Source organism: Petaurus breviceps, unplaced genomic scaffold, assembly GCF_028583685.1.
Source record: "Petaurus breviceps papuanus isolate PSGF00001 unplaced genomic scaffold, PetGlider_PUasm1.0 91041, whole genome shotgun sequence".
Taxonomy (NCBI): domain Eukaryota; kingdom Metazoa; phylum Chordata; class Mammalia; order Diprotodontia; family Petauridae; genus Petaurus; species Petaurus breviceps.
The window spans coordinates 42,776,695-42,796,273 of NW_027187400.1; the positions used below are offsets into that span (position 1 = coordinate 42,776,695).

The 19,579-nt window shown below is 43.5% G+C and overlaps 1 pseudogene; it reads right to left on the reverse strand.

The window, feature by feature from the left end:
* LOC138154605 (cytochrome P450 2F3-like) overlaps positions 1 to 7,477 on the reverse strand; it is a 12,207-nt pseudogene extending 4,730 nt beyond the window's left edge.
* Between the last annotated feature and the right edge of the window lie 12,102 nt (positions 7,478 to 19,579).

A 19,579-nucleotide genomic window follows, 5' to 3' on the forward strand; every position in this document is an offset into this window, starting at 1 on the left:
GACATGGCCTCCTGATGCCCTCATCAGTTTTCCCTGATTCTAGCATCCCTCCCAAGACTGGACAAGGAAGGGCTGGATTTCCATTTATAAAGTAATTCTGTTTTCAGAGCACTGGACCCCCATGTCTTGAAGCAGACATTTATCTTCACATTGGGCCAGGAAAGTGGAGAGGGATTCTCCGAATGGTACTCTTAGCTAACTTTTGTGAAGATGCCCCAGGATACTTGTTCTAATATGCTTTTAAGACCTTCCTGCGATATTCCAGACCACCCCTATCAGTCAGCAAACGTAGGATCAGGACCTAGTTTTTTCCAAAAAGTAAAAGGAGAGGATTATCTAGAAAGATTGGCAAAAGGCAATGTCAGGAAAAAAATGCAAAACTAAGGAAAAAAGGCACAGTTTGAGCAATTTTTAATAATCTTTGTCATTCCCTGGGACCTTTGATTCCCATTCCCTCAGTCTTGTAGGATTTATACTTTAAGTTTCATTGAAAACGATGGATAAACAATCTACACAGGCCTTGTCCAATGCTGGAATGCTTTAAGAATTTTAAACATGCGATCACTCACATCTGTGAGACAGGCATATATAGAAGCTGGGAGGCAAAGTAAGCTCTATTACATTAGGGAACTGGGAGGGGGAAAAAAGGGGAGCTAGTGAAAGGGTAGGGATGAGGGAGAAACACACAGGAGTTTCAGAGAGAAGGCTCGCACCCCCATGAAACCGGGACCTAGCAGGCGCGATCAAGGGACTTGCATTGGCAGTGTTTCTGCTCCCCAACTTACTCCCCAGAAGGAGCTCATGATCCTCCAGTTGCCATTGATCAGAGCCATTAGCTCCAGAAATTTAGGGTCATCATCGGCAAAGTGGTCCCCAAAGACCAATGAAGAGATGATGTCGGAGCCGGCACAGCTTAAAAGAAGGTGGGGTCGAAGGGGGCACCTTTTTGGAAGGAGAAGTTCCGGGGATCAGGGAAAGTCTTATGGTAAGCGGTGATCTCTAAGCACTTAAGTACCCTTTCCCTCTGGAGGATGTTAAATTACCCATTGAATTCTCCTTGGGGGACTCTAAGCACTTCCTAGCTCTCTGGAGTGATAGAGATAAGTGGCAGAACAGTCTTGGTGAGTTTCTTAGGGATGCTGAGAAGTCAGAGAACTTGACTATGGCCACAAACTAGTACAGTGTTGGAGGTCAGATCGGAAGTTAGGGCTTCTGGTTTCTGTTGTTGTTGTTGTTGTTTTTTGGAGGGGGGGAGGTAGGGCAGTTGGGGTTAAGTGACTTGCCCAAGGTCATACAGCTAGTTTTTGTGTTAAGTGGATTTGAACTCAAGTACTTCTGACTCCAGGATCGGTGCTCTATTCACTGAGCCACCTAGCCACCCCAAAGTTAGAACTTCTGGACTCCAAAGCAGGTCTCTACCCACCATGCCACAGGGCCTTTTGCCTTACTGTACATAGTATGGCATAGTAGACAGCAAGAGAACCTTGAAGTCAAGAAGATTGGGGTGTGAGGCCTGCCTTGGATACATCCTTGCTAGATTATGACTCTGGGCAACCCTCCAAGACTTTAATTTGAAGAGAGGGTGGCATTGTGCTCTGCTCAAGGGAGTTTCCTCATCTGGGAGTTCCCCTATCCCTATCTTTTTGTTCTGTTTCAGTTGTGTCTGACTCTCTGTGACACCATTTGGGGTTTTCTTGGCAGAGATTCTAAGTGGTTTGACATTCCCTTCAGCTCTTTAATCAGATGAGGAACTGAGGCAAACAGGGTGAAGTGAATTGCCATTTTCCTTCTCTGCATCATTAGACAGATGAGAAAACTGAGGCAAACAATGTTAAGTGACTAGCCAAAGCTAGAAAGTGCCAGATTTGAACTCAGGAAGGTGAGTCTTCCTGACTCCCCATCCCTCCATCCACTTTGTCACCTGGCTGCCCCTATCCCTTAATCATTCTTGAATTGAATGGAAATGCATGTGGTTTGATGGAAAGTGGGTTTGGTTTGGAGTCAGAGTCCCTGGGTTCAAATCCTGCCTGGCTTTGCCATGTATAGCCCAGAGGGCCTTGGAGTAAATCACTTCATCTCTCTTGTCCCTGTGATCCCTCATCTATAAACCAGGGGTTTGGACTAGATGGCCTCCGAGGACCCTCTCAGCTCTAAATGCGTAATCTGACAATTTTAATGGTATTCGCCTCTCCTGCGATGGAGTGCTAAGCACCCACATGCCCCCTTTCCGGGGATCTCGAGGCTGGGTCTCACCCCTGTCTTCTGGAATTCCTCACACAGACACTCAGGTGCTTCTTGGATTCGTTCCTCCAGCCTGCAATTCCCCATACCAAAATTCTTCAGGGTGGAGATGGCAAATCTCTGGAGCTGCCTCCATCGTTCTCCTTTTCCATACACAATCCGGAAGACAGGGAGGACTATAGACAGAAAGGCCCGGCTTCACTTCTGCCTCTCCTAACTTGGAGACCTCTACAGAGAGAGCCATGACTCGGAAGGGGAAAAGGAGAGCTCTGGCCCAGGACTGCAGCATAGGGAAGGTGCTGCCAGTGAAAGGATTGAATTGAGCACTAGCTTGCAAGAATAATTCGAAGCTCTTGTGAGGTCTTTGCCGGCCTGGCCTCACCCTGTTCTCTCTGCAGCAGGTGCCCATCACCTCTGTTTTCCCCACAAACTGAGTTTGTGTCTGTGGTCTCTCTCCTCACAGGGTCTTCGGTTCCTCTCTTCCTTTCCAGATTTGTTTTTGCGCTTGTTGCCCTCTGGACACAAAAATCTCTAGTTAGACCTTTAAGCCATTTCCCTCACCCGTTCCAGGAAACCTTTTTGCCTGAGTCACAGTGACCTTTCTTTGCCTTGAGCCCTCATTCCAGCAATGGGATCTCTTCCAACCTGAAGGGTTCTCAGTTAGTTTCCTTTATGGAGGGGAGGGCCTCATTTCTCCAGTCAGACAAGAAGCTTCCTTGCTGAGGGTCTGGCTTAGGACTGCCCCTACTCTTACCATTGGAAGTTTTCCCTGGCCAGGTACAGAGCTGGGCATTGTAGAGGATGAGGGAGGGTCCATTGATGGATTGTTCATTTTTTCCTAGTGGGAATTTCAAAGCATCTGACTTTAGACTCTCTCACCCACCCAAAAAACTGACTCACCATCCCCATTGCTCCACATTTGCACAGCAGGGAACTCTCCATAACCCCCAAACTTCTCAGCCTGGTCAATGAGTGTCTCCTTCAGGGTCTGATACCCAGCCATCACCACACATGGGCAGGAACCAAGATGAAAAGTGTAGTCGGGGCCATATTTCATGCTGAGCTTGTGGGGGAGAGAAAGATATGGTTCAGAGATGCTTTCTTCACTTCCTCTACCTTCTTTCAATCCTGGCTCAGACTTCCCCCAATCCCTCAAAGTCTAGTCAAAGAAAAGAAGACTCCTACACTCTAATGATTTTTAAAAACTGACTTGGACAAGTAATTTCGTTGGTATAGGAAATGCCCTCCATTGAAGGTTGAAAGTTGTTTTGCAATTGATAATCTTAGAGAGATGCCTAGAGACCCTGAGAAGTTAAATTACTTCCTCAGGGTAACAGTCACTATGTGTCTGGGGTGGGACTTGAACCCCAATCTTTCTGATTCCAAGGTCTAACTCTCATCCTTCAAGTTTCCTAAATCATGAACTCAGGGTCAAGCTTTATTCTTCCCTCTTCCTCACCCCCTACACCCAATCAGTTGCCAAGTACTGCCAATTCCACCTCTCCAGCATCTCTGGCTCTTCCCTTTTCTTCATTCACTAACCTAGTTCAGTCCTTGCTCAGCTGGACCATTGCAATGGCTCTCTAATGGGCCGCCCTGCCTCTAGTCCCTCCCATCTCTAATTTGCCTTCTATGTAACTGACAAAGGGGTTTCTGTTTTTGTTGTAGACCATGATAACACTCTCCCACTTCATATGATCTTGAATTCATTTATTTCTTTTCATGTTCTCTTTCGCCATAGAATATAAGCTACTTGGGGCAGTGGACTGATTTCATTTTTTCTCCTTGTGTACTCCTCCCCGCTAGCACAATGCTTGGCTGTAAGTAAGTACTTGTTGATGTGAACTACATGCCCCCCCCCCCCCAACTCCTCAGAAAGTGTTAATGCCTCTCTGTGATAAAATTTTAAATCTTTAGGCTGGCCAATAAAGTCTGCCACAAGCAGAGTTCTGCCAGTATCTCCAGTCTAATTTCCTATTACCACGCTTCTCACATTCTCTATTCTAGTCTATCAAGTCTACCAGTTAGCGCCATAGTCAATATTCCCTTTCTGACTTTTGCATCTTTGACTAGACTGTCCTTCCTGTCTGCAATGCCCTCCCTCTTCACCTTCTCTTCTTGGAATCCTTAGCTTCCTTCAGAGCAAAGCTCAGGTGCCACCCACTGCCTTCCCAAGGCATTTCCCTGACTCCCTCCCTTAATGGTCATCAATCCCTCCCTCTTGAAATTAATTTGTGTATAGTCTGTTTGACTATACACATGAGGCATATATTCTTAGACATGGCTAAAGTAGGGATGGGGGGTGGGGCAAATTATGCAGTTTGTTCATTTTACTGTTCAACATTGGTGAAGGACAGATAATAAATGCTTGTCAAAAGTAGTTAATTGTTAAACAAATGAGTCCTAGCTTCCTTCAAAGCTCGGCTTCGGTATCACGTTCTCTAAGAAGATGACTCTACAATGAGCCTAACATTAGCTTCTGTGAGTGCTAAGCAAACTTCACTGTGCATTTCCTAGAATACCTAGGTTTGTGGTGACTTGCCTGGAAATCTGCCTGGGTTAGAGAGAATGAATGAATGAAGGTGAGACCTTATAGGTTCAGAGCCATAGATGTTTTAACATGCATCATTTTATTGCTTTCCTTAATTCCATGCCAAGAGTCAACTGCCATATGTAGATAGTAACAAAGTATTCCTTGTCTATTCCTTGGGGAGTTAGTTCCATTATGCCAAGGTCATGTGACTTGTGCTTGGTAATATCTTCCTAATAGTCACTGATGCCTGCTCTGTGTTAGGTGTGCAAGGGGGTATGATGACAAAAACTTAACTAGTACCCACCCTCAAGGAACTTGCATTTTATTGGAAGGAAACTAGACAGTACACAAAAAGTTAAATACAAAAGATACACAAAGTAATTTGCAAGAGGAAGGGACTAAGAACAGGGTGGAAGGGCAGGTAAAAGCAGAAGCAGGCTAGGCTTCTTAGATGCCGGAGCCGAGCTTTGAAGGAAGCTAGGACTCATTTGTTTAACAATTAACTACTTTTGACAAACATTTATTATCTGTCCCTCACCAATGTTGAACAGTAAAATGAGCAAATTGCATAATTTGCCCCTACCCCCACCCCTACTTTAGCCATGTCTAAGAATATATGCCTCATACTACATTAAATATATTGCCTCTATGCCAGGATGGAATGACATGTTTTGTCTTTTAATCTCTGGACTCATGGTTCCTCTCTACATAACTCAGAGTTCTAAAGTCTTTCAAAGTTTTTGTTTGTTTCCCCCCTTTTTTGCAATGCTATCGTCATTGCATAAATTGTTTTCTTACTTGTTAAAGTCAAGGGGTATTAAGGAGAGGGTGGGGTAGCATGGAGGTGGTTCTGACTAGGTAAATCCATGCTAATTATGTCCTTTAGACAGCCAATAAGTGCACTCACCCACAGAGAATTGGAGCTAGGGGAAAGAATATCATCTACCCTCTGAGAACCCTAAGAAGCCTGTCTCTTCCCTAACATGCTCCAGCCTCACCCTACTCTGCCCAGTCAGGGCATAGAACCATAAATATTTGGATTAGCATAGAATTAGCTCAACATTCGAGCCTTCCTGTAGAACTAGATCAAATTACTGGTTAGCAGTACCACCTGGTGGTTAAATTTGTATAACCAATGGATGATTGTTTAATAAATGCATGTTGTCTGTTGAATTGATTTAGGACCTTAGTCCACAGAAACTTTTAAAGACTATTTCAAGGGAGCCAGGAAGGCAGTAATGAGTGAATTGAGTCTTGTCCAGGGTTGGTGATGGCAGCAGTGTGTTTCTGCCCCAAAGACAGTGCAGGGGAAGAATGGAAATCTCTCTCCCCTCCTACAGAGCCCCTTTTTTTATAACAGGAAATTTTTTTAAAGAAAAAATTTATAAGAGGAAGAAGAGAAAAAAAATCAACAAACCAATCAATATAACAAGCAATCTGAAAATATATATAATGTTCCACTCCTCTGGACCTCTCCCCCCCTCTGCAGTCTCTGCAGGGTTGGAGTGTCTTCTCATACCAATTGTTTGCGGCCATGGTCGTTCTTTGTAATTTGCAGCATTCACTTGTGATTGTTTCGTGGTCCTTGTTCTTTTCGTTTTCACTGCTTCAGCCATTGTGTGTATTATTTTCTTGGCTCTGCTTGCTTCCCTCTGCATGAGCTCATGTAAGTCTTTCCATGCTTCCATTGCATCCAGGTAGTTCACTTTGCTTTGCCATTCCCTAACTGCTGGCCAGGCATCTAGGTGGTTTGGTGGATAAGAGAGGACCCGAGTATAAATCTGACCTGAATCACTTACTAGCTGTATGACCCTTGGCAAGTCACTTAATTCTACCTCAGTTTCTCCTTCTGTAAAATGAGCTGGAGAAGAAAATGACAAACCACTCCAGCATCTTTGTCAAGAAAACCCCAAATGGGGTCACGGAGACTCAGACATGATTGAAACAGTTAAAAAACAATTGATGGGTGTCTACTCTGTTTCCACTGAGTTGCTGCCATTAAAAAATGCTGCTATCAATATTTTGCCATATGCAGGATTTTCTTTTTATCGCTGACTCTCTTAGAGAAGTCATTCCAGTAGTGGAATGTCTGGGTCAAAGGATTTAGACCTTTTAATCACTTTGAATCTGAAGTCAGAGGAGTTGAGTTCAAATACTAATTCTGTTACTGGACAAGTTACTCAACCTTCCTGAGCCTCAGTCTCCCCACCTGTGAAATGAAGGCTTTCAACTAGATGGACAACCTCTAAGAAGTGAGAACCCCAAACCTCTTGAGTTAGCTCATTTTCCTTGTGGATAGTTCTAACTGTTGGGAAAATTTCCCAAAACATCAAGTTGAAATTTATTTCTTCATCTGGGGCCAAATAGAAGGAATCTAATCCCTCTTCCACCATCCAGTCCTTCAAACACTTAAAAATTACTATTGTATTTCACTGTTCCCCACTCCATCTTGTCTTCTTTGGGCTAAATACTCTCACTTCCTTCAACTAATTCTCATCTGGTTGATCTCAGGCCCTTCCCGGTCTTTTGTGAAATGTGGTCCCCAAACTCACCTCCTTCAGCAGATCCACCACATTCACCCCCAGAATATTTCCCAAGAAGGGCCAAGGGGCAGCCCAGAGAACTGATGGCACCATATGCTGAGCAAAGGTAGTCAGTGATTACCAGGCCCAGCACCAGCCCCAGGCCCCCTCCCAGCTCCATTGTAGGGAAGTTTCCAAGTTTCAAGGAAGGACTGGCAAGGGCCTGAGATCAGGTCAAATGAGAATCAGTTGAAGCAACTCTGGGTGTTTAGCTTGGAGAAAAGAAGATTAGGGAGAAGGGGAAAATATGATACCCCAGCCCAAATTTAAGGGAAAATCTGATATGTTTTGCTGTGGAAATCCTTCAGTATTTCAGGGTTCAGTCTCACTGTGCTGTGGTTCTGCAGTCCTTCCTTCTTGAGACCCAACAGGCCTTGTGACTTCCTGTGGTCTAGCGCCCAGGGGATAATCACCAGCATCTGGATTTGTGGCATCACTGACTACCCCTCCTGCTATGTCAGTCTCATCCTGTGCATAGCTTCGTGTCTGTCTTTGCACTGTGTTTATTCATCTTCTGGGAACTCTGAGCCATCAGTGAATGGAGCCAGAACCATGATCATAGCTATTAATCCAGGGGATGCCTTTCCCACTCATTCAGATCTTTTGCTCAGCCTGTACCCCAGGGGGGGGGGGCATCGTGACATTGAGAGTCTTATAAAATGCCTGAGCTCTGATTCCTCCAGCAAGAACAGATTGAGTTATGGAAATAGAGAGCTCTGAGTGGATATCTGCTCTATCCCTCTGAACTAACATGATTTCTTTGAACCCTGAATGTTATGACAATTTCTCTTTTTCCCTAATCATGTTCCCTAATAGGATGGCCTTCTTCCACTCCTGCAGGTACTGAGACTACCGCCTTCTTTTAGTTGGCTTGCCTGTTCTCCTACATATCAGGCAGGAAATTGTTAGTAATTGTAGATCCTTGGAGGATTTCACTTGACCTTTGAGTTGAACCTCTTACAAAAGGGCCAGCATTTATGGTTCCCATCCCTATGTCATTGCAGTAATGGTGCTGCTGACTTCTGGGGCCATCATCCAAATCACAAATACTGACTTTGATGTCAATCCCATGGTGGCGTCCTGAGGCTGATGGAATACATCCTGTCAGGTAAGGACCCAGAGAGCTCCTCTGGGTCAACAGTGATGCTGTCTTGCCACACCCTCTGTCCAGAACTTCCCATTTCGGAGTCAAAATCTGCTGGTGAGTAAGTACTGTACTTGCCTTACTTCATTACTTAATTAATATCTCATAGACTTTTGACAATTAAGAATAGCTTGTTAGCCTTGGGATCATTCATATTCATGTCAGGGTGGTCTTCTTGGGCAAGTTGGTAATAGGCTTTCTTGACCTTCGGCAGGTGGGGTGGGGGGAGAAGTTTGAGGCACTCTCAGTATCTGGTCATAATTGTTTTTGGCTGAGGAAAGGGTGCTTGTTGAAATGAAGGCTGCTAGTGGGTCGAATGCTGAACCTGGAGTCAGGAAGACCCAAGTTCAAATCCTACCTCAACAACTTACCAGCTAAGTGATGAGGGTCCCTTAGCCCATCTGCCTGCCTCAATTTCTTCAACTATAAAGTGAAGCAGCACTTAGCTCACAGGGTTGTTGTGAGGATCAAATGATACAATATTTGGGCTTAGAACAGTATGTGGAACATTGAAGGAGATTAATAAAGGTTTGTTTCCTTTACTTCCTAGGGAGGAAAAGAAAAAGGTCTTAAGAGCTGAGCTGGAAAGGATCCTGCCTATTTCAGGCTGTTGGGAGATGGTCCAGGTGCTATCCCTCTTCCAGAGGACCCCCTCCGAATCCCATAATTTCAAAATTGGAAGAGACACCAGAAGTCAGCTAATCCAACTGTGCCCGAACAAGAATGCTCTCTCTCCCCTCCCAACCCAGGGCCACTTAGTATTTTTTTCTTGAATACTTGTACTGAAATGACAGCTGTGGTCCTTAGGAAGATTTGCCTCATAATAAGCCTAAATCTGCCTGTCTATTAGTCACTTCCACCCATTGTTCCAAACACTACTCTGGAGGATGCCAGTCCTTTGTCCAAATAGCAGCCCCTCAAATACTTGTATCAGTGCTCTGCCCCAAGAGGACCTGAATACAAATCTTAGCTCTCTCCCTTATTCCCCATGTGACTCTAGTTGTCACTTTACTATTTTTGGCCTCAGTTTCCCCATCAGCAAAAAGAGTGGGTTGTGCTAGCATGCTACCTGGGGTCTATGGGGAAAGTTCAAGGGGTCTAAATATCTGTTTTTTTTAAAATATATTTTCATATGGAATTCAATATAATTGGTCTCTTTTGTAATTCTATGTATTTTCTGCATTTAAAACATGATTCTGTGAAGGAGTCCATAGGCTTCACCAGGTTGTCCAAGGAATCCAGCACACAAAAACGGCCTGGCCTAGGTGACCTCATAATTGCTTTTCACCTCTAGATCTATGAGTGTAAAAATTGCCATCCCCCCCATCCCTTCTCTTCTCCAAGCTAAGTATCCCCTGTTCCTTCATGGGCTGCAGTCCCCCACCACTCTTACCACCCTCTCCAGCTTAGCTTTTATAATTGGGAAACCCTTTTGGATGACTTGTTATCTCTATGAGGAGGTTGTGGGCATCCCCACTAACAGACAGCCTAGTTGAGAGCCTGACAATACCTACTGGAAGCTGCCAGTAATGTCTTAGTCCTGCTCAGCTTGGTGTGGATCAGAGCTCTCACTTATTTGTTGCAGACTTGCCTCTTCTCGTTTCTCTTTTCTGAGAAGAGAACAGCACAACTAAAAACTGATGTGGGTCTGTATTGCAGCGGGAGTGGAGTGGGAAAGAGTATCCCATTCTGTGATGGAGCCGCCTTGGGACAGGTGGACTCTTTATCTTTCATGTCGCTTGTTTGTGCAGATTTGTTTGCTTATTGTCTGACCTGTTATATTGTGAACTCCTTGGGAGTTGGGAGCAGGTTCTGCTTTTTGCCCCTTTTTTGTTTCCAGTGGTTAGCACAATGCCTGGCACATAGTAGGCATTTAATAAATGTTGATTGACTGACTGAGGTACATGGCACTTGCATATACTCTCATACCCAGAGATGGCAGCCTAGGAGAGGGGACCCCCACATTCATGTAGTGAGAATTACTGAGCCCAGACATATGGAGAGAAAAGAGGAAATCCTGAACACCACTGGGAACTCTTTAGCGATGTATAGTTTGAGAGCACCAAGATTTATCCTCCTGGAGGGAGAAGTGACAATATCTTGTAGGCTCTTGGAGAGGAGAGGAGGATCACTGTGGTAGATCTGGTAGGTTGTAAAAGCAGAAAGGGGAAAAGCCACAACATAGGGGCTGGTCTTTAACCTCTGCTATTCCTGCAGCTCAGCCAGCACAAGATCAAGGGAGGGGGTTTACTTTTCTCACAACTTCAAGCTCTTTTGTATTCTGGGATGAGTCTAAGCCTTTAGGGTAATTCTGTAAGGCTAGAGGCCTATAATCACCTTTGGGGTACAAATGGGTCTCACTGGAATGTTAGGAGAAATTGCTACTAAGTTCATTTCCCTTTCAAGGGAGTTTAAAACACAAGGTAGTGCTCTGGGTCTGGAGAACTCTGAGGGGGCAGGTAGCTTATTACACAGGGTAAAAAGTTGTCTTGATTATTTAGGGGCTAATGTGAATCATTTCTGGTTTTTGTACATTATGTGGAATGAAATAAATGTTTTTTATACAGGCTATGTATTTTTACCTTGAGTGCTTGTATAGGGTCTAGGAGGGGGCTATCTCCAGTTGTTCTGTTCTCTATCTTGCCATTGGACTGAGATGGTGCTGGAGGAGAAAGTGAGGCTGGTGACTTTGCACCACCCCCCCTCCCTTAGTTAAATCCAATTCACTTGCAAATCATGGCATCATCTTCCTGATGTCGTGGTCCTTTTTGAAAATGAAGAATAAACATCAAGGGATTGAGAACCTTTTACCCATAGTTATGAGCTCTGTAGATGCTATAGTCCAAAAGAAACTTATATTTCCAAAAGAAACTCTTACTCCCTCATGTCTGACTGTGACCTCATTTGGGATTTTCTTGACTAAGACACTGGAGTGGTTTGTCATTTCCTTCTCCAGTTCATTTTAGAGATGAGATAACTGAGGCAAAAAGGTGAAATGACTTGCCCAGGGTCACACAGCTAATAAGTGTCTGAGGTCAGATTTGAACTTGGGAAGATGAGTCTTTCTGGCTCCAGCCCAAGTACCCCATCCACTTTGTCATCTGGCTGCTCCTATCCCTGTAGTTGTAGGCTCCTAATTATTCTTTATTATATTGAATGGAATTGTATGTGGTTTGATGGAAAGTGGATTTGGTTCGGAGTCAGAATCCCCGGGTTCAAATTCGTTGTTCTGACTAAAGAAACTCTAGGTGTGAAGTGGACAACTGAGAAAATAGGACAGCAATGCCAATTGAAATTTAATAGGAGTGTTTATTTAGCTGGCGACTGCCTCCTTGATAAAGAAGACAGCATTGAGTCTTCTGAAAGGTATACTTTTATAGAGCTAGGTGTTACTAATCAACAAAATATGGCTCCAAGGGGGTGTAATGCTTTCTAGTGAAGCACCGTTAGTGCTGTTTCTAGTGAAGCCTTTGTATCAGCAATGCCATATTCACAATGCCTATGGAGATTACAAATATGCTGATATAATTATCCATCACAAAATACATCATGCTTGTCATATGGGGGAATAAGCTGGAAAATTTATTAAGATACCAAAAGACTGAGTCCCAAAACCAGAAAGTGAAAGCCATCAGAGTAGTTATGACATTGGCACAGGTAGATAAAGTAGAAAGCACCCACATTTTCAAGCCTTTGAAACAGAACAGGATACCTCAGGCAAAGGTCCTCCTCTCCCCACTCACAGCAACCACCCAGCGTCCGGGAAGCGCGCTCCCAGCAGCTCCGGCCCCTGGCAGTCCTCAGCAGGAGTCCGTAGCAGAAATTCTGGCTAACTTAAAAAGGGCTTCGCGCTGCTGCTGCCTCTGCTGCTGCTGCCGCCATCACCACCACTGCCAGCCACCGCAGGAACTCTAGTTTTGGCTTCTGCTTCCTCTTGCTCTGCCCCTTCCTGCTACGTCAGCAAGTCCAATGGGGCATGGAAGATCTTTAAATCCCATAACCCTTACAGCCTTAAACAAAAAAAACCTGTATCTGGGGCAGGTTTACAGGTGAAAAGTTCCTTTACTATTAGGTGATTTCCAGGGACCCTGGTAGTCTGGCAGGGTTAGGGGGCTTTGGTGTATAATTTCTGGTGGGCACTTCACTCCCCCTTTTTCTTGTTCATAGTTGAAACTAGGACTCAACTGAGTCCAGGGGACTGTTCTCTTGCACTAGGGCTGTGGTACCCACTGCTGCCGATCCTGTCATACCAAGGCCAACTAGGATAGGGACTAAAATGGGGGCTGCCAGCAAAAAGGTGTTCTTGCATACAAGCAGTCAGAAGTTAAGCTTGGGTCTGAGGAACTTGGGGTCTACCAGAGTGCTGCCCAAGTCTGCATTGTGATGGTAATAGGTGAAACAGGGGGGCCATCCAGGGTTCAATCGCCACCAGGAGGTGGGTTGAGGACTGGGTTGGGACCAGTGGGAGTAAGATCCCTTGGCACCAGAGTGCATTGAACAAGAGCCCGGGGTCCCTTCCTGTGACATAAAACCTGATTCCCCAAGGTGTCCCAGTTTTCCAGTCCAGTTTGGTCCAATCCAAAACCCTGATGACAACTGGGTTACATGACTTAAGGGTATTACAATGAAATGAAATGTGATGGTCACGGCTGCCACTGGAGACCCATTCAGCAATGGTTACACAATTTCCCTGTCCCCCACAATTGGGAGATCCATCCTCAGGGCAGACATCTTTTCTGCCCACGTATCAAAGAAAAAGGGTGGGCTGGACACGAGTCATATTTTTGAAATTAGAGTCCCATCAATTGTCTTAGTAAGAGTCCAAGAGTACAAGGTGGGAGCATAGGAGTTGGAACCGGCCAAAGTCAGGAATGCCAGGAACAAGAACATCAGGACTCTTAATCTTCAGTTGTAAGTCACTGGCTGGCTCTGTTACCCACAGGTCTGGTGGGTCGGGAGGACCCATCACCTTGATGTGTGAGGAGTGGATCCAGGCTTTTCTTCTGGCCACCTTAACAGTGGAGTGGTCCGGTACATCTCTTGAACTGTGTCTTTGATGTTTCAGAGAGCTTGGAGGGACTTGAGAAGAGCATACATAACAGCATTCATCACCCAAAGTACAATAGGAGGCAGGGTGCTGAACAGAATTTCAAAAAGGGGAATGAATTTTACACATATGCATTTAGTTACAAATGTTAACACTTGCTTAGATAGTGGATCAAAACAGCAAGTTCTTTTCTTCTGTACAGTTTGTTATGTCAATTCAGCAATAAACATGTATTGCAAGTGGAGGTTTTAGTGGGTCTCTTAGATTTTAAAATTTCTTCTAAAAGCATTTTCCTTCTTCAAAACAGTTTCACAATTTATAAATGAAGGAAGTTAGTTGAAAACTTTTAAATGATCTTAAGCAATTTGCATAACTTTCTATACATGTTCTAATTTTAGATGAAAAATAATATTAGATTTTCCAATAAGCTAACATGAAAGAGCTCATATCTTTTACTGATTACTTGCTCTGAGCTTAGGGACCTGTTATAGAAGGAAAAAGCAGGGACATGTGACATTCCAAATATGCCACTAGAAACCTCCTTGGCTCTGTGTAAATTCAGGTAGTTACAGATATTCCATCTCATGCAACTTCTGTTCCATCTCATAGCTAGACTCAGGAGCAGGTGAGAAACATTCCTTTTCTTTTTTTTTTTTTAAGCAATTGGGGTTAAGTAACTTGCTCAAGGTTACACGGCCAGTTTTTTCTGGGTGTGGTGCTGAGTATCTGAGCCCGGATTTGATCCAGGTCATCCCGACACTGGAGCCGGTGCTCTTACTCACTGAGCCACCTGGCTGCCCCAAGAAACATTCCTTTTCAAAGGAACCTCATGGGTAAACTGAGCCAGGATGGATCCCATCCCAGACAGAGGCTAAGATTGTCCCTTTGGCTTTTACCAAATATAGACTTCCACCTGTTGACAGTACAGGATCACATTCCTCTGAGTAGCTAGTGGCATTTTCTCTCAGACACTGATTTAATGCAGACGACTATACCCAAATTCAGATTCAAAATAAAATTTAGCTATGGTCCCAAGTGCTTTCTACTTTAAACAACAAGCTTCACCAATTACAGCTTAGAGCCAGTTATAATTATTTCTATTCTCATGCGGCTGCAATAAACAATAAAAATGTATCAGATCTTATAATGTAAGGAATTCCTTTTACCATCCGTCTAAAATATAAAAGTCAATTTATAAAAATTCTTTTTGCTAAAACAAGCTTTTTTCTCAGGCAGAATGACCTTGCCTGGAGATAGTTACTAGGGGATTTGACAACTTTACAACATAAGGAAAATTTATATGAATTATAAGCAGGAGAGATGGCTCTGAATGGGCAGAACAAGTCAGGCAAGTTTTCATCCAGTTAATTTCCTCTTTCCACATACAGTTATCAATTAACAGTTTTAGGTTTTAGCATTAAAACATTAGCCCAAAATAGCTTAGTTAATAGTTTTACAAGTTTTTTTTCTAAATAGCAGATATACATATTTAAAGTAACACTACTGGTATTACACAATTTTCTCCTCACTCAGGTTTTACAATATACAGTATAGAAAAACAATAATAGTATAAACTGCGAGATGACATTAATTGCATTTCCAAATTACATATCTTACCAAGAGGTTAGTTGACTTCTGACCTCATTTTCTCCTCTCTTTTTCTCATCTCCCCACTTTACAGATGAATTGAGACTCAGGGTTAAATGATTTATACTAGGTCACACAACCAGTCAGTTCAGAGTATGGAACACACTGTTTCTCACTGACATGCTTTTTTCTCACTTTTCTGATTTTCTCTCTTTCATTTTTCTCTTAGCTGTACTTCTCTGGTTTTTCTTTTTGCTCTATATTCTGGGGTGTTTTCTCCCTGCTCCATTGTTTTCCAGGAGTCCTTAGCAACCTTCTTTAATTCTCTTAGATGGTAACTCTATGTTTCAGGGGAAAACCTTTCATTTTTCCAAATTCATCACACTCAAAGCATATTATCAGCTTATACTTTATCAAATAAACCTCTATGAATGCTTAGCTGTAGCAGACCCTGGTTATGGGGTGGTCGATTTGGGAGAAAAAGGGGAGTGCTCAATTGGGGAGTGCCAGGAGATTGTAGCCTGGAACATTGAGGAGAGGGTTTGGGAAAATTGAAGTAAAAACTTCAGGCTCTGCTTACTTAGAGGGATGGACTTCAGGGTACCTGGGGATCTAAAACTATTGATGGTGGGAGCTAGGTCAAGTACCCTTTTACTAAACTATTTAGTCTGTGGAAAGAATATAATTTTACTTTAGTAGCTCAGCTGTATCTCAGGCTTAGTATATGGGATAATAATTAACTTGTTTGTATATTTGTTTCACAAGCTTCTTTTCCCTTGTCTAACAGTTCCCATGTCATTCAGAAAAAATGTTCTATTTCAGGGATTTAACTTTTCAGGTAGGCAGATGACAAGCCTGTGATGTAGCTCCGATGTAGCTACTGTACCTTCCCCCATTTTTCTTTTTGGAGGAGGTTAACTCAAATTAACTTCACTGCAGCCCTAGCTCAGTTATAGCCAGGACAACAGGGAGGAAAAAAATCTTAATGCTTCAAACTTCTTACTGTCTCCTCAGCTCCATCAGAGCTGGTTGACAGGGGAGGGCTCTGTAGCCTTAGCTAAGAAGAACTGGGACCACAGGGAAGAAGATCTCAGCAGTTGTAACTTGTCACTGTGGCACTAGTCTGGTCAGAGTTGGATCACAGTGAGAAGGCAACGTAGTTTAGCCTTGCCAGAGGTAGGACTACAGGGAGGAGAATCTTAGTGAATTTCTTTTTGACCTTTTGCCAAGTAAACTTTTTTAGGTGTTCATTCCTTTAAAATTTCAGATCTACTTCAAGACTTTAAGAGAAACTGTTTCTCATACAACATGATAATGCAACTGTTTACCAGTAACAATTATGGTCTTAATTTTGAACTTTGAAGTAGAACAACTGAATAACCAAGCTGGTGACCTTAAACTTCAATTTTTGTAGTTACACAGAACTAATTTTTTTTCTTGGTGCCAAATAATAACCAGAATGAATTCAATTACCTGGATCTATATTCCCAATGATGTTGCACAGTTCTCTTTCTGTGACCCAGGAAAGGGTTAAGTGTTAGTCCTATTTCAAAGTGCAGCTTGGAAACCTATTTCTCTTTGATCATTGTAGTGACCCTTTTTCTCTTAGATGGATCTTGGCTGGTTTTCTATAAGAGACTATTAATCTTTCCAGTGTAGATCTTCCTACATGGCTGCCTTTTTTTCTAATCAGACACAATCACACAGACAGGGACATGCACAAAATGCAGCAGGGCAAAAGGAAGAAGCCTTCATCCTTTCTACCTGCCAGGAGCTCCAGAGCTGGTAGGCACGATAAAGGTGTCACCAGTATCCCAGAGATAGAATGTACACAAAACAACACACAAACTACACACTTTGTCTCTCCAGTGGCTCCTTGCATTGAGAGTTTGGATTTTGAAAGGGGGCTCAGGGGAACCTCTTGAGAAGTGGAGAAAGTGCACTCCCCCCCCCAGGGACTCCAGATGGAGCAACCAAGATTCCTCAGGAAGAGAGCAGGTCAGAATCAGCTGTGTATAGGATGTTGGGAGCCGGGCCCCCCCCCCCCCCCCCGCCACTTTGGTCTTTCAAGGGAAGGACTGAATTAGGGTTATGGGATGGACAGGCATTTTTCCAGTGGCCTCTCTCTTTGCAGTAGGCACACTGATCTCATTCTGGTGGTTGCCGATGAGATGGTTCATGACCGCCCTCCTCCCTCCCACAGGGGATGTATTTCCGCAGATGGCAGGGTCTTTTGTTCTGGGAGGAGAAAGTACCTATTTCAGTCAAAACTGCCACCACTGCCCTGGCCATGTGTTCATTCACCTTTTGGTCTTTGGAAGTGGCTGAGACTTGGGGCCCTCTTTGGCTAAGGGGGTTTTGCCCCCCTGGGGCACAGATATTTGTTGGCCGATAAATGCAAGTAGAGACAAAATGAGACAAAAAAAATTAAGATTACAAAGGCAATTAAGATCACAGGTGATGGTTGGTCCATAAATATACTCAGAAATAGGACAAGACAAGAGTGAAATTCACAGAAACACAGGTAGACAGCACAATTAAAATTACAGAGACACCTAGTGACAAAAAAAAACACAGAGACAATTAAGATTACAGTGACATCTAGTGACAGATACAAAGAAAAACATGAACTGAATAAAAAGTAAAGGTTACAGAGACAATTATGATTACCGAATAGAAAAATAGAGAGATGGAAAACAGGGTACTCCGACGGTGTCCCATGGAGACCTATAAGGGCATCAACACTGTGTCCAGCTTAGCCACTTACTATACAGGAGCACTCACAGGACAGAGAGAAGCAACAGAGCACTTGTGGATCGAACAGAAAGAATTTAAGAGGGACTCAGGGACAATATGAACTCAGGGCCAAGGAATTTCACTCAGTGACCACCCCAAAGTGGGACTGCCTTCCTGGCCCTCCAGGGAGCCTGGTCCAGCTGTAAATACAGAGCCAAAGGCTATCTTGGTGGAACCTCCAAAATGAAGTTGACAACCAAGAAAATAGGACAGCAATGCCAATTGAAATTTAATAGGAGGGTTTATTTAGCTGGAGATTGCCTCCTTGATAAAGAAGACAGCATTGAGTCTTCTGAAAGGTATATTTTTATAGAGATAGGTGTTGCTAATCAACAAAATGTGGTTCCAAGGGGGTGTAATGCCATTTCTAGTGAAGCCACCATTGATGCTGTTTCTAGTGAAGCCACCTTTAGTGCTGTTTCTAGTGAAGCCTTAAACAAAAAAAAAATCTGTATCTGGGGCAGGTTTACAGGTGAAAAGTTCCTTCACTATTGTGGACTATTAGGTGATTTCCAGAGACCCTGGTAGGGGCCCCTTCTGGCAGGTTTAGGGGGTTTTAGTGTATAATTTCTGATGGGCACTTCAGGTGGGGGCAAAATGAGTCACAGCGATAACTTTTTTATTCCAAGGTCTCACTCAGTCCATATGAGTCCAGAGCTTGTAATGCTGGGCTTTACAAGTTATATTTTTAAACTATAGTTCCAAGAAGTAAATACAACACTCTAGGTGCAGTCGGACTAGAGTAGGAAATAACTATCTCTACCCTCATTCTGGACACTTCATCATTCTTAATCCTATCTTAGTCCTGATTAGCTTCTTTGGGGCTGTTGTGACACCTTGCTGACTCATCTGGAGATTGAATTAGCCACCTCAGATCTTTTCCACAGGAACTGTTTTGTCAGCCCTATTCTGTATTCATGGAGCTGATTTTTTTTTAAACAAAAGTTTTAAAAGTTTAAAAGTTTTTTTAAAAAGTTTAAACAAAATAATATTTGCCCCTATTAAATATCATCATCATAGATTCCTCCTAACATTTTAGCTGGTCAAGATTTTTTGAATCCCAACTCTGCTATGCAACTGGTTAGCTCTCTATTCCCAATCTGTGTGTTCTCAAAACCTGAGAAAGTCTCCATCCAAGTCACTGATGAATGTTATAGTGACAATAACAGAACCCCAGGGCACTCCAGGGTAGACCTCCCTCCAAGTTGACTTGTACCTATTAATGACTATTCTTTGGGTCCTAGCGTTCAAAAGGTCACAGGTTATAGATTTAGAGCTGGAGGGGACCTCTGAGGTCATTGAATCCAACCTTGTCCTTTTATAGATGAGGAGACTGAGGCCCAGAGAAGGGCCTCCCTTCAATGCTCCCTTCAATATTTTCTAGCTATTCGACTCTGAAGAGCATTCTAACCCTGGTCTGACTCCAAGCCTTATGCTGGACCAACTGCACCACCCTGCCTCTAACCCAGAACTGAGTCTACCTGATTGCTCTCTCATCTAGCCCGAATGTCCCTTTACTCATATTCTCCCCTACCTAGAATTATCCCCTCATCCTTCTATGAAACCTGACTGCCCCCTTTGTTGTTGTTCAGTGGTGTCTGATTCTTTATGACCCTATTTGGGGTTTTCTTAAAGGTACTGGAGTGGTT